This window comes from Neovison vison, chromosome 6 (assembly GCF_020171115.1).
Source record: "Neovison vison isolate M4711 chromosome 6, ASM_NN_V1, whole genome shotgun sequence".
NCBI lineage: Eukaryota > Metazoa > Chordata > Mammalia > Carnivora > Mustelidae > Neogale > Neogale vison.
The window spans coordinates 173,339,272-173,355,032 of record NC_058096.1 but is presented as its reverse complement, the minus strand read 5'-3'; the positions used below and the strand labels follow the sequence as shown (position 1 = coordinate 173,355,032).

The window sequence follows — 15,761 nt, the reverse complement described above, 5'->3', positions numbered from 1 at the left end:
GGAGGAACCCTGAAAACATACTAAGTGAAGTAAGCACAAAAGGACACAAAAGGACAAATGTTGTCTTGACTCTTCGTATAGGAGGTCCATAGAGCAGTCAGATTTAGAGATGGTAAGCAGAATGGTGGGTGCCAGGGGCAAGGCAGAGGAGGCATGGAGAGTTTTTAAAGGGGACAGAGTTTCAGTTTAGGAAGACAAAAAAGCGCTAGAGACGGATGTTGGTAACGACAGCACAGCAATGTGAATGCACTTAATACCACTGACATGTCTACTTGGAAATGGTTGAAGTGGCAAGTTTTATGTTACGTATATTTTGCCTCAATGAAATTTGCAAAAGATCAAGCAAAAGTAGTGAACGGGGTACTAACATGCTCCCTGAACACTCCCCCGCTCCTGTACCGAGTAACTGCAAAGAAGCCTTATCCTTCAGGAACTCGTGGACTATTTCAGTCCTAATATTTGGGGCTCCAGGAGCAACACCTGCACACGGAGCTTGCTGCCTACAGTTCTGAATCCAGAGCTGTCCCTGAGCTCCCTCTTTGGCATTTGCAGGCTGCTAGGAGGAAGCCCACAGGAAAAACCACAGTGAGGACAACCCTCCCAACACAGAGACGATGGGCTCCAGGATGATCTGGTGCTCGGGTGGGAGCACACAAGAGGGAAGGCGGCTTTGGGTGGGTCCAAAGGGCGGGCAGGGCTAGGCACCATGAGCTCCACAACCTGGTGACACAGGCTGGACTGCAGAGCTTCCTGGCCAGACCCTGGACAAGTCAGAGCCTCAGTCACCACTTCTGTAGAAAGGGAACGATCATAGGAGTCCCTACATCATAGATGTGCTGAGGATTGACATAATATGCATAGTGTACGTAATACCCATAAATGTTTCCAAAAGGACGAAGCTATATGACAAAGGCAGTAACTGCAGTGGTCAAGCGTTGCGCTTTGGAGATGGGCCCAGCTCTGTTACTTATGAGCTGTGTGATTTTGGAGAAAGTTACTTACCCTACACCTGTGCTTCAACTCCGTCATCTATCAAAAGAGGGTGATCATAGTACCCCCTTCTTATGTTATTAGGAAAATGAAATGGGCTGATAAAGAAAAGGTTGTTCAAACAATGCCTGGTACATAGCAAGTGTTCAATAAACGTGAGCACTTACTAGTAGCATCCTCTGCTCCAGACCTGTCTGATCAGGCTTCGGGAGGGAGCAGCCCTGGTTGAGAGGGAGGGGGATGGAGCCCGTGTAATGAGGCCTGGTCTGTCTGAGCCAAATCTAGAGGAGATCTGGCCAAAGCAAACATGGGCTATGGGGCCCCAGCACCCCCACTCCCAAGGGAGAGAACACTTCCAACTGGCTGCTCAAGCTGAGGCAGCAGGGTCTGAGGGCCTCCTTAAGGGCGGGTCAACTGGAGAAGCCGAGGGAGAGGAAGTAAGATTGTCTTCCAGTCTTCCCTCAAAAACAAGCCGAGGGCGTGGGCCCCTCTGTGGGCCTAACATTTGCTCTGTTTATGGTCTTGACCAAAGGTATCTTGAAAATGTGGCCGCCTCTTTGCTTTTCCCTTGCTCTTCACCTGTGGCTCACCACAGAAGCCAGAGGGCTAAATTTAGGCCACTCTGCCGCTGGGCCATAGCTAGAAGGCGGCCGCTTTCAAAACAAAGAGGGAAGGAGAGGTGGGAGGTGGGGGGCATACTGGAAAAAAAGAGGCAGACCCCACCAAAGGGCTTCTGGACACTGCTGGGATCCTGGCCATCACCCTGACCTGAATCACTGCAAGGATCTGCACTCCAGGCCTCCAGCAAGTTCCGGCCTGAGACAACTGTCGAACTCGGGGCCTGTGTGTAAGCTGGGCAGGGGTGAGTCAGAGACCCCAGGATCCCGCCAGTGGGGAACACTCATAGGAAACTCTGACACTGCCAGTGGAAACCCTTGTCATTGTCATCCCTGGGATAGACTCAGCTCAACCCTGCAGACGCGGAACTTGGTGCCCACTGTTTCCATTTAAGGTACACCTGCTGTCCCAGGACTGTGAAGCACCTCCTTTAATTTCCAGCAGCGAGTATTATTTCTGTGTTTTTCTAAGTCACACAGCTGGGTAAGCAGCTCAGCGGGATTTGAAAATGGGCTGATCTTTTTCAGGACCTTCCGCATTTAAACAAACTAATCTACTACACAAATTGGGGAACAGAATTGCTCAAGCTTGCCCAGCAACTACTGCTGATTCTGAGCTTGGACCCCAAGTGCCCTGACTCCCAGGCCAATTTACAAACACACACACACACACATACACGGGTTATTTTGAAAGACTCCTCTAATAAAGACATCTGGTGTTGGGATTGCTAAACCTCTCCTTTCCAGTCACACATTATCATCCTTTTCACTACATGAGGTAGGCATTTCAGGTGACTGTGACTGCCACTCGTACTCCAGATAGTCTAGATTAATATTATTAGTGCCCATGATACATATGCTGCCCTTCACTGTTAGTTGACCTTCCCTTTGACCCTCCTTTTACAGAGAGGAGAACAGGTACAGTCCCCACACTTGGGAAATAACACACATAGCGGTTCCCCTATGGCTCCAAGTCCAACACCCAGCTTAGCCTGATTCCCTGCCCCATCTCTGGGCCCACAGGCCTAGCCTCCCAGGGAATGGATTCCCATGATCCCATCAGTTTGGGAGCCAGCTCTGTAGACCCAGAGGCGCCCCCCACCTCACCACTGCCAGGCCTGGGTCCCCTGCCAGTCACCAATGCCACATTGACAGGGAGAAAGGATGCCAACAGACAAAACCTCCCAGCCTTCTCTTGCCAGGAAAGGAGGGTCACACCATCTAGGAAGGAATATGCTGGGTGTCCTTCCTACCATTATGGCCAGCAAGTCAGGCAGCCATGGAGTCCTTCCTGGGAAAGGCCCTGGCACACAGCTTCCCTCTCTCCCTGCCCTGTCCCTCTCTCTGTTCCTCAAGTCCCCACTTCCATCATCCCTCTGAGCCACAAACCTACCTAAGCTGTCTCACTGTCCTCCCTGTTCTCTTAGCCTCTCAACCCCCTTTCAGCTGCAAAGACATTGCTTCACTGGCTTGGCCCTTTGTGGGGTTCTTGCTATATCACTCCTGCTTCAAACTCATCTGTGGCTTCCCTGGGCTCTCAGGATAAAGGCCAAAATCCTTACCAGAATCTTGAGGCCCTACACGTGCTTGCTCCTGCTTACCTTTCCAACATCCCCCCTTCCCACAACCCTGCTCTGCTTCAGCTGCACTGTCATCTTCAGCCCTTCTGTTCCCAGGGCCTTGGGACATGCCATTCCCTTGATCCGGCACACTCCTTACCTGGTTGATATCCATTCATCTTTCAAATGGTCAGTCCTCCTTCCCTGAACCCTCAATCTGGATCAGATCCCTTTGGTAAAAGCTCTCACAGATCTAAACTCACAGATCTAAACTCCTTTAAAGCCCTACCTATCTTAAGTTGTAATTATTCATTCCATACATGTGATTACCCAATTAATGAGGGAGAAAACCCCATTAGAGTGGGCACTGTACCTGTTTATACTTACCACTGCATCCCATTGTAAGTACCCATCGAATGAATGAGTGAATAAGTGAATGAATGACCTTCCTCTACCTACTGTCGAAGCCCAAGTCTAGCCTTCCTTGAAGCACCCTTTCCCTCACAGCCCTCTCCTGGGAAGACTGCCGGGCTTCCGATCCTCATGTGATTCGCCTACAGCCAAAACTCTGCGGCCTTCTTTTCTTCCTCTGAAGACCACACCACCCATGAAGCTGTGAGCTCCTTTAGGGCAGGCATCAGGTCTGTCTCCTTCACTTCTGTAACCCCAGGACCTAGCACAGAAGAGGTGTTTAATAAATATTTGTTGGATGAATCCTTAGAGTCATCAGTGCCAGACTGCTAAGTGGCCCCATAAACGCTCTTCCCCCTCTTCATCCATGGGGATAGAATGTTCACCGGGCTTATGGCTGACCGTGACCAAATTCCCCAGTTTCCCTTGCACTGAGGGTGTGACCTCATGACTAAGTGTTTTTCGGCAGAATGTGAGCAGACTTCATGGGACCGAGCATCGGCATGTAAGTAAGGGCAGCACCCCAGACAACGGCAGAGCCACAACGTGGAGGGGGCCCAGGCTCCCACGTGACCTCATGGAGCAGGCCACCCTGACAGCTAGAGCCAGTGGGACTGTCACGTGAGAGAGAGATCAACGGCTGACATTCTTAAGCACAGTATATCTGGATGTCTCTGGCCTAAACAACAATTGTTGTTTACAGACTTCCAAGCCACACCTGTAAGGGCAGCCTATGGACCCAGCTGCTGGTAGGCAGCTTCCTCATGACGTGCACTTCTGCCCTCATCTGGGGCCCTCTGAACATCCATGCTGATGGCCAGTTATCACCCTGACTTCATTTCTCAGTCCTCACTAATGCAACCATCTTCTGGACCACGCCTCCTCAGAGCCCACCCTGACTCAACTTCTAGGAACTGCACTCTGAAATCCTGAACTAGAAAATTCCTCTTTCTATTTGCAACCCCTCATTCCTTCATTTCTGCCACTACCTGACCCCCAACCATCCCTGTCCTCCTGGAGCTCTCTAGTCCTGGGGTTCTCCATCCTTGATGTGAACCATCAACCTTGGGAGACATGACTGCTCCCACCACCAACAGCTCACCTATGGCTTAAGAATGAGGGACATCACCTCAAAGGGCCATTTGTGGTCCCCTGGTGGGCTGTCTTCAGCATCCACCCTGCCTGGCATCACTGTGGCCTGGCCCGGCCTGCCATCCTCTCCCACCATTCCAATTTGGATCAACCCACAGGAGGCCCTTACACCTCTTGCTGGTCTCTCATTCTCCACTGCTAGTTCCCTTCTGAACCTAACCATCTGCTACCTGCTGTCCTCAAGGCATCATTTCTCTTGTGTCCTCTCCTCACATCTTATGTCATCCCAGGCTTGTGCCTCTACTTCACACACGTGACAACGCCTACATCCGTGGGCCATTCTCTGACTTTGCTCCTAAGTTGCCGAGGCTGATTCCCTACTGTCTCCAGGACAGGTGCCAGATGCTCCTCACCCTCAACATGTCCAAATGAAACTTTACATCCTCTGCTGTTCCCCTACTAAATGGGAGCCTTCTCTTGTGCTTCATGTCTTGAGTAATGGCACTCGACGCATACTTGTGGAATGAATGGAGGTGTGAACGGTTCTGCAGTGTGCATCTGATCTGGACCCGCGTGGGAAGGACGTGCTGGATGGAGGGAACATCAGAGCCAGAGTGTGGAGGTGGGTGTGATCATGAGGCAACCGGCAGACAGCAAAGAGACCAGCCCAGAGGGAGAAGAAGCTGGGACCTATGTTCCTCTGCCAAGTCCCCAAATTTGGGCTGGCTCTATCCTTGGGATGTGCTCATTTTAAGGAACATCACCAGGCATCCAGGATGGCACATAAGGGTGGCGGGATCAATTTCCAAATGACTCTGCAGCATCTGCTGAAAACCATCAACTTTCCCACTTCAGACTGAAAAAAGCAAAACCCATTCTCTCCACTTGCAAACAAGAGCCCAACCTAAAAGCCTTCCAGGCCTCAGCATGCCTTGCTGTTTTCCTCACCCCCTACTCCTCCCTCAACGCCTCCTCCAGGCCCACTTAGCCCTTGCAGCTGGGAGCCAACTACTCCCAGGGAATGGCAAGAAAAACTAGCTAATGACAAATAATGGTAGTTTTAGCATCTGCACAGCCCTTTCCAATTCACAAAGTACTTTTTCCATAAACATTAGCTCATTGACTTCCCATCACAATCCTTGGCAGCAGGTGACATTCCCCTTCTTCTGCTGCACAGTACCCAAAGGCCCAGAGAGGCTAAGAGACCTGTCTAAGGATATAACTAACAAGTGGTAGGCCTCCATGTCAACAGGAGATATCACAAAGTTAACAAATCGGGGTGCAAAAGGTACCGCTTGACTTTTCAGATCAAAAGCCCACCAGAGAGAACTTTGTTCCCCAGATCTCTCCAGACCCCAGTCTTGATTTGGACAAATGCAGACATTTCTGAAGTCATTTCATCTTAAAGCCCAATTTTTGCCTGTGATAGAAGCCCAACCATCAGCTCTGCTGTTACCAACTGCTGCAAGCACTCTCGGAAAATTATGTGGTTGGGCAGCAGCAATGCCATCTCATTCAGGACCCAAGCTGAAGCCCGGCTAGAGGATCTAGGGTTCATGCACCATGACTAGAGGCAGAACCCAGCACACCGTGCACCAGGAAATGTTCAATTCTTATGGCTGGTTTCAAAAAAAGCCCACTACGGCTGGCCTATGGCTTTTTCACACCCCCTTAACAACTCTCAAAGGTCCAGAGTTGGCAGAATGAAGTTACTTAGAATAAAAGACACCTGAGTAACACTCAGCACTCCAAATGGAGACTTCATCCTGGGTTTTCAGCCATTTCTTTGTACCTGCTAAGAGACATGTCAACTAAAAGATGTTTCTTAAACCAAGCAACCTGTTAAGTAATGGCTTATCTCTGCAGATATGAGTAAAAAGAGAAAGGGAAAAAAAAAAGAAAGAAAAGCCTACTGGTTTATAATTTCCCTTTCATCCATGTTTGGGGCCCTACTCTGTGCCAGACACCGGTAATACAAATACATATACTTATATTTCTAGTATGTCGCAGTGGTTAAGAGTTTGAAGCCTGGAGCCAGACCACATGGTGCCTCTGAGTCCCTTCCACCCAACATTCACAGCTCTGTGGCAAGGTGAGAACAAGATTTCAGCCTCTACTGGCTCCTCCCCCAGATTCCCTTGTGCAGTGTACACCCTGCACAACTGTACGCGGCAGCAGTGATTTCAATCCTAACTTTGCCACCTATTGTGTAATCTCGGGCAAGCTTCTGAGACGCTCTATGAATCTATATCTTTGTCTAGGAAATGAGGATGGTGGTAATATCTACCTTATAATGTCATGGCAGATGAAATGAGCTAATGCACGTAAAGTGCTTAGCACAGAGACCGGCTGCAAGGAAGCACTTTTTTTTTAAGGTTTTATTTATTTATTTGAAAGAGAGAGTGCGTGCACAAGCTGGGGGAGGGGGTAAGGCACAAAAGGAGAAGGATAAGCAGACTCCCCATAGAGCAAGGAATCCGATGTAGGACTCTATCCCAGGACCTGGAATCATGACCTGAGCTGAAGGCAGTTGCTTAACTGACTGAGCCACCCAGGCACCCCAAGGAAGCACTTTTTAAGTGCTATTATTATCGCTGTGTATAGTTCCTGCCTTCATGGAGTTTACAGTCTCGGTGGAGAGGCAGACTGTAGAAACATTATGTCTATTTCTGCCACAGGTTGAAAGAAGGAGTGGCAGGACATGAGTCAGGAAACTGCTCTTGAAGGATGAGTAGGAATTCACCAGGCAGAGAATGAGAGGGGGTTGGGATCAGGAAAGAGAACATTCAGGGCTTTGAGAACAGTATGCACAAAGGAAATGAGGCGTTACGTGTCTCCGCATGTTCTGGGAACAGTGAGAAGTTCCTGCACTATTAACTACTAATTATGAATTTTTGCTGAGCTCAGGTGCACGGTAAATGAGCAAATAACTCCCTCTGGGTGCCTAACTTATGAATCTGGACACTTGACTTTGAAACTCAAAGTTGCTGTACTTTGGGTCAACGAGACCAAAGCCTTTTGAAGCAGACAATGGCTTGAATCAACCAATACCACATCCACCAGGTTTAACTGGACCCCACAATGTAACTGGTAGAGCACTGCTGAATCAGGGCTCCCACGGATACTCCCTGGACAACCCCTAGCAGCACGGCGGTGCTTCTCCAAAGGGGAAGATGGGGGAGCAGAAGAATCCTGGAAGTCAGAACACAGAGGGGCCAGTCCCTCCTTTCTAGGAAGTCACCATCCCCCCTTCCTGGGCCTCAGTTTCCTCACCTGCAAGATGAAGGCACTGGGCTAAAGCTTCTTCAGAGAGACAGTCCAATTGCTTGGAATCTAGACTTTAGAGTCGCAAAGATCTGTGTTTGACATTTTTTAGGAGAATACCATAAGGATCTGATATCTGGCAAGCACTTCACCCTGACGAAGGGACAGAAGTTTTTTGATCGCTCCCACTGAGCCAGTGGCGCTCTGTGGGATGTGTCGATGACCGTGAGCCCCTCAACCTCACACCCCTCAAAGTCTACAAACCGAAAGACTTTCGACGCTTGGAGAATGTTCAAGCCTGCAGAAACCCTGTGCCAGGGCAGTGTAATGAACTCAGTCCACTTCAGACTCAGGAATATTGTCTTTCTGTTTGACTTGAATGGGTTTTCCAGATTTTTTTACATGGAAAACACTCACATGACAACCTCAGAGTGGTGGCAAGGAGGAGGCGGGGCGGGATAAAGTGGAAAGAAAACTTTCTGGTGATAGAAACCAGAAGAGTTTTCTAAACAAGCCCAAAGCTGCAAAAGAATTTGAGTCCCACCCTGACACAACAAAAGACAGGCGAACAGAGCAGAGCAGAGATGGACTTGCCTTTAAGCACTTGCCAGTGGCGCTTTCCGGCTCCTCAGGGGCAGCGGATTTACGGCCTTTTCCCCCAAAACTCACGACATTTACTCTTAGTATTATCACGGCTAACACCGAGCTCAATCACTATAAAGTGCTCCCAGCATATGCTTTCCTCCTCATCTCTGCCAGCAAGATCATCCCGCCATTTCACAGGTATGGGCCCTGAGGCTCGGTAAGTTCAACGGACTTGTCCGAGGTCATACTCTGAAGAGGCTTGAAATCAGGCCTCAGATTCCTAGTAAGAAACAAGCACTGTCAAGGTCCTGAGGAGTGCCACTAAGTGGACCGGGACCACACACTGTCATCATGCTCCAGCTTGGTAAGGTCTGGGCCATGAGATTTGGTTCTGTTCAGTCCCTCTACGGCAGGGCAGCTCATGTCTATGGAATGCCAGTCTGTCCCTGGGCAGCCAGCTCCGACCTGCTGTGTCCTGCTATAAAGAACTCTATCAAGGCCCCCTATCACAATAGGACATTGCTCTAGCAGGGCCCCAAGAATCCCACAGCTTCCTCCCTGCCCCCAGCCACCATGGAGCCCTAGGAGAACCTGGAAAGGTCCTGGCAAGCTGAGTGCTACAGTCTGGGACCAAGGTGTCAGCGGGGATCGTTCCTTCTGAACGTGGTGAGGGAGAATCTGTTCCTTGCCTCTTGCCTAGCTTCTCTGGACCTGCTAGAAATCTTTGGTATTTCTCCTCTCTATAAGGACTAGTCGTATTGGGTTAGGGCCCCTCCTAATGACCTCATCTTAACTGGAGCATCTGCAAAGACTCTGTCTCTAAATAAGGTCAGATTCACAGGTAAATGAGAGGCCTGTACTTCAACATCTCTTGGAGGGACACAACTCAACCCATAACAAATGCTTTTCCCCAGCTCTCTGGGGTGCTCAGAGCCTGGATCCCCCAGCTCATGTCTGCCTCCCCCCATGTCTACCTCACTCATCTGTTTTCAGTCAAGTTCTGGGCTAGGCCTTTGGTGGAATGTTTATCCCATGACTTCAAGATTAACCCATTTCTGTGTGTGCACGCATGTGCACGGACACACACACACACACACACACACACCCCAGGAGCTAGCCCCCTGGTGGGCATTCCATGGAGGAGCCCCAGATACAACGTCATACGTTGAGAAAGAGAAGTGCACAAATCCCTCACTCACAGTGGCTGAGAAGGCTGGGGTGGGGGGTGAGGATCATGAGCTAGGAGGGCTAGCCAAAGCCAGCACACGCTCTGGAATGAGGCCACCATGAAGGGGCCGTTGCAGAGGCTGCATTTAGTGCAGCAGATCAGACTCGAGGTGGCATGGGGACGCCGCAGGCAGGGAGGCCAGAGAGAAGTAAACAGAGAAAGAGGTCATGTGAGAGGAAGCTGGGAAGCTACCAAGGCCAACAGGAGAGGTGGCGGAGCGTGGCCCATGGCCACTAACCCCCGAGCATTCTGCACCACGGCTGGCTGAGTCCACTTGGCGGGCACAGCCGCCCTGGACATCTGCAGCCCGGGGCAAATGCCACTAGGGGAGGTTTGGCCACATCTGGCCCAGCTGTGGGCAGGATGCTTCGCACCCTCCCTGCTTCCGAGATAACAGGGCAGGAGGGTTTCGGTCAGCTGAAACCAGCAGCGCTGCACGCAGAAATCTGCAAGTTCTCGGCACGCCATGGGCAAAGGCTCAGAGGAAGAGCTTCCGTGTTGAGCCAATGTGCTAATGCTGCTTCTAAATCCAGCTCTGGCAGGCCCCAGATGGCAGAAAGCCCCTTGCTCTGATGGTCTTGGGGAATCGTCGACAAAACAGCGGACATCATTTCAGAGGGGGGGTCTGAGACTCACTGACAGCTACCAAGATATGCAAGCATGCTCCCCAAATAAAATCAAACAATAGTTCCTACACACAACCAGCTCACTGTCCAGGAAGAGAAACAGCTGAACAAAGGAGCAGTAGGAATGGACTGGAATAAGCACAAGGGTGGAGAGAGGGATGGGCCAGGGAGTGGGCCGGATGCTCCCGAGAGGACAGCACAATAACGGGACAATCTAAGGACTGAGCTTGTTCCAACTCCTCCAAATGGCCAACCCCCCTGATCTTCAGTAGCTTCACACATGCTGTTCCTTCTGCCTGAATGCTGTTCTCCACCCCTTAATCCTTCCCACACACCCCCACCCTTCAGGCCACCTCCTGAGACCTCTTATCATGCTGTTATTCTCTCTCCAAGATGCTGCTCATTACCTTCATAGGATGTATAGAAATTTCATATGGTAGGCATTGCCTCATTTGCTTTTTAATATCACACCCAGAAGCTATAAGCTCTACAAGCTAGAGAGCAAAGTTCATTTCCCACCACAGCCCCCGCACCCAGCAGAGTACCCGGTATGGGACGGTGCTCCAAAGGTGCTCGACCATGTTCATGCCCACAGCAGCGTGGCTCGTAACAGCCAAAAGGCAGAAACAACCCAAGTGTCCATCAGTGGGTCAACAAATAAACAGAATGAGATTGACACCCATGATGGAATATTATACCTTAAAATAAGGAAGAAAATTCTGATACCAGTGACAACATGCCTCCATGTTGTCCTAAAACATCCTAAAGACATTAGGGGGCTGGGGCAAGAGGGGAATGGGGTGTTAGTGTTTAATGAGGACAGAGTTTCCGCTGGGAAAAAAGGAAGGGTTCTGGAGGTGGATGGTGGGGATGGTCGCACCACAGTGTGACTGTCCTTATTGCCACTGAACTGCACCCTTAAAAATGGCTAAGATGGTAAATGTATGTTATGTATGTTGTATCATGATTAAAAGAATAATTAAAAATAGAAAGAAGTGTTTACCAAATAAGTAATGAGGTAGGGAGGATGGGAGGGGGAAGCCAGGTGGAAGAGGTAGAAAGAGAGAACCACAGGCAGAGGGAACAGGACAAGAGCGGCCGGAGCAAGAAGTGGCACCAGCTGGCCGGCCATCAAGGCAGGCACTACACTGATTCTTCACAATGATCATTTACTGCGCCAGCAAGGACCCAGACGTGAGAGATCACGTGAGGCTTCAGGAACCGTGAAGCAATTTCAGCCTCACCTGACCTTGTCCATAATGCACTAGAGAGAAGATGGGGCAGAGGGGGGACCAGAACCGTCTGCTTCTCCTCCATGGGACTCCTCCAGGTCCCTGACAGGTCTCCAACAATATGCGACATTTATAAAGCTCCTCTGCATATTTCCTCCCATTGGATGCTCCCAGCACCATGTGAGAGGGATCTTGACTCCCATTTGACAGGTGAGGTCGGTGAAATAAAAAGCCTACTGTCTCTGAGGGTTCTTCTGAGTAATCTGGGGGAATGGAGTGTCCCAGCAATGCTGGACAATACAAAGGTGTCCTTCTATGGCCTAAAAGATCAGCATGCAGGGGCCAGTGGGCGATGGCACTCTATTGGTGCAGGCACCGCCTAGCTGTGATCAGCAGCCCAGCTAAAGGGAGCCTGGCAAACCAGCACCTCAGTCCCATGTCCCTCCCTGCCCAGGTGGGCAGGAATTCCCCAGGATGCCTCTGTACACATGGTCGCTCACTGCTATCAACCAGACATCTGGGTTGGCCCATTGTCCAGATGTTCCAACATCATTTAGCATCATGAGCTTAAATCTCAAACCAAAATTAATTTGTTTAAAAAAAAACAACAAAGGAAGCAATCACTCATATCTCAGAACTCCTGTAGCACAGTGGTCTGTCTCTCTAACAGGGCACTTCTCAGTTTATCTGGTACTTAGGTTTATTATGGTTTCCTGTGCACCAAACTATACTCCCCGCCACTCCCCCCTACCCGGCCAGTAGACAACAGATGTCCTGGGAAATGAGACTGCATTTATTTGCTTCTATATCCCCCGGCCCTACACAGGTACAAGAGCACAGAAGGTCCTCAATAAACAGCATTTACAGAATGAAGGTGTGTTTTGCTATGAACTAATTCGTGGACATGACCCAGGGTAATACTCCACTAAGGGAAGGCACAGCTGAGTGTTCCCAGAAAGATCCTGAGACGCATGGGCTCTGGGTGGGGCAGCCCAAGAGCAAGGCTCTGGACTACTATGGTGATGAGTGGGATACTGGGTAGCTCTGGCCAGTAAGGACATGACTTTTTGCTCATGGTTTCAGCACCATGCCTGGCACGGGGGTGCTCCAGAACATTTGCGGAATTGATTCAGGGGCAGGCTTACCTCCTTCCTGCCTTAATCCTACTCTCAGGGGCAGGCTTACCTCCTTCCTGCCTTAATCCTACTCAACATGAATCAGTACCTCCCGAGCACATCCCAAACTAGGTGTGATCCTTGAGATCCTTCCAACTGCTTAGAGAGAAAAGGGGTTCCATTATCAACAAATATGAGTTAAACAAAGGCAAACTGATCCTACCATAGGATTCCTCATATCTTCAGTGATTAGGAGTTTAGACATAGTCAGACTGCCAGGGTTTGAGCAGCAAATCTACCACCTCCTAGAAGATAGCTTGGAATTCTTAAACCCTCCAAGCATTCATTTCTCTTCAGTAACATGAGGTTAGGATGGCATCTATTACACAAAGCTATTATGAGATTACATGTGAAAATACAGAAGAAGGACCTACTAAGGTACCTGTCAGGTTAGCCCTCAACAAGTGGTAGTTATACTAATGATAATTTTGAAAAACACATCCCTTTTATTAATGTATGCTGTGACTCTCCAAGGGCAGGATATATTAGATTAGGTGGTACTCCCCAAATGTATTTGACTATAGACTTTACCCAAAACTAATCATCCCTGGGACTCTGCTTAAGTCAACAGCTCCTAAATTGTCAGAAAAGCTGGCCTGGAAGGTCCTCATTCACACGGCCCTGCTTTAAGAGAGCTAACTGTCCAGTGCCTTGATTTTTCCATTTTTTATTCTGAGGTTCCGAACCTGAAGTCCAGAGACTCATTCTATGGAGGTGTACACCACTAAAAATTTCAAAGAAAAATACGTACTGAAAGGCGAACATTCACCCCTTTACACTGGGCACCAACTGCATGCCAGACACTCTGCTGGGAGCTGCAGATATGAAGGAAAGCAAAACCAGCTCCCTCCACCATGGAGCTTCTGCTCTGGTGGGAGAGATGGATATTAACCCAATAATCATATTGAGAAAAAAGTTACAGCTGCCACACTGACATAGGGACAGAGGAGAGGTTCATGATGTGATGAGAGTATATAAAGAGGAGGTATTTACGAGGTCAGAGGGAATAATGAGATCAAGGCCTGTAGGAAGGAGCAGCATGGTGAGTAAGGAATATCAAAGAGGTTAGTGTGACTGGCCGGGGACCTTGGAGGTAGGGCAGGCAGGAGAGACTGCCACCTCAGAGGTCATGCCAGGAAGTTCCAACTTTGTCTTTCTAGGGAGAAGGCCCATGGCCTTCATGGTATTCTCAAAGGGCTCTATGACCCTAACACAATTTAGAAGGATCCCACAGTCAATGGCTACATTTGGAGACAGTCAGACTAGCCTTTGGATGCTGAAGAGGACATCTGAAGTTTCACCTGCCTGACATTCATTCCCCCTTCTTCTGGTGTCAGTATTTCTATGTTCCTTTGGAGAAATCATCCCTTCCCATTCTCACTCCACGTGGTTTCTGTGAGACTAACTCTACCCCTAACTCTAGGAATAATCATGTGACCCCAGTCTGACCAATGAGAGGCAGGCATTCCTGACCAGAGGCATAGACTCAAAGATGGGCACATGACCAAGAAGGACCAGAAAGCATCCATCCTAGGACTTCTGCAGGAATTACTAATAGATGCTCTCCCTCGTTCTCAAGGCTGATAGAAGAATAAATACACCCAAAGCAGCTGGGAGTCAGTCACCTTGAGATCTCGACTGGTGAGCTTGCCTGTGACAAAAGTCATTAAAGAGGAGAGTAGAGCCAAAAGATGAAAAAAAAAAAAAAAATAGATATCCAGAGATACCTTTTGAACATCCAGATCCAACCTTCCCTAAATCAGAACTGTCCCTGGACTTTTCAATCACATGAGTCAATAAATCCCTGTTTTCTGCCAGTCTGAATTATGTTTCTGTCGCTTGCATCCAGTGGTTTTTAATAACATCTCTCAAGTCAAGGGTTGGAAAACTGAGGCCCGTAAAAGATTAATCTTCCAACTTCACAAAGGTAGGTGGGAGCACAACACCTGGGCCTCTGGTCTCCCAGACCAGGGTTCCCACAACTATCCAGCACAAGACCCTTGAGCAGCCTGAGGACATACCAAGCATTCCCGATGCCTCCCATTGACCTGGACCCCCTCCGTTCTTCCTCTTTCTCCCCAGCTCTAGGGTGAAGCAGCTCTGCGCACCTTCTTTTCTAACCTCAAGGCCCCAGGAAGAGAAACACAATGAGGGCACGATCTCTGTTCCATCCCAGACCCAGAGACATCTCTGCGTACTAATTTCCTAAAGTGGCCAGGGCATGGGCAGTGGGGCTAACCCTCAGGCCACAGCTGCAATGGCTGGTGAAACCAACTTCACCTCTGTTGCTACAGCTAAAGCCCATCTCGTCTCCCACTGCTCCCTGACATGCACCCACTAGCCAGAATCCCCTCTCTGGCTCCCTTCTTCCCCCAGGTCTCCTGTTCAGACCAGCCTCTGCCCTTATAAGCTTCAAATCCTGCCCATTGCTCAAGATCTGCTTTCCAAAATAACTGCAAGCTGCAGGAAGCCAGCCCTTCTCGAAGTTTCTACTGTCTGGGTCACACCTTCATGTGGGGGTGCATGTGCAGCATGAACTATATTACCTGTCTACCCCTTTCCTACTCTCTTGTATGCTTTCTGGTTATTTCAGGCATGTCAGGCTGGGGTGCGCAAGTGGATAAGCAGTTAGCTTAGATTCCAGAGTCAAAGCTCTGGAGTTAGACACACCTGAATTTGAATCCTGCCTCTGCCTCTTTCTAGAAAAGTGAACCTTGGGCCAATAACTTATCCTTGCTGAGCCTCAATTTTCTCATCTGGAAAGTGGGGATAATAATAGACAAGTAGAGGTGCCTGGCTAGCTCAGTCTGTTAAGCGTCTGCCTTCGGCTCAGATCATGATCTCAGGGTCCTGGGATCAAGCCCCCATCAGGCTCCCTGCTCAGTGGGGAGTCTCCTCTCTCTCTGTACCCCGCCCCCGCAACACACTCGTGTTCTTTCTCTCTCTGTACCTTTCTCTTGCAAATAAATAAATAATAGGCAT

General features: G+C 49.5%; 1 protein-coding gene across 11 annotated transcripts in view; it reads right to left on the bottom strand.

Annotated features, from left to right (window-relative positions):
• Positions 1 to 15,761, bottom strand: part of SRGAP3 (SLIT-ROBO Rho GTPase activating protein 3) — a 258,338-nt gene that overhangs the window by 171,403 nt on the left and 71,174 nt on the right. The gene's annotated exons all lie outside the window — the stretch shown is intronic.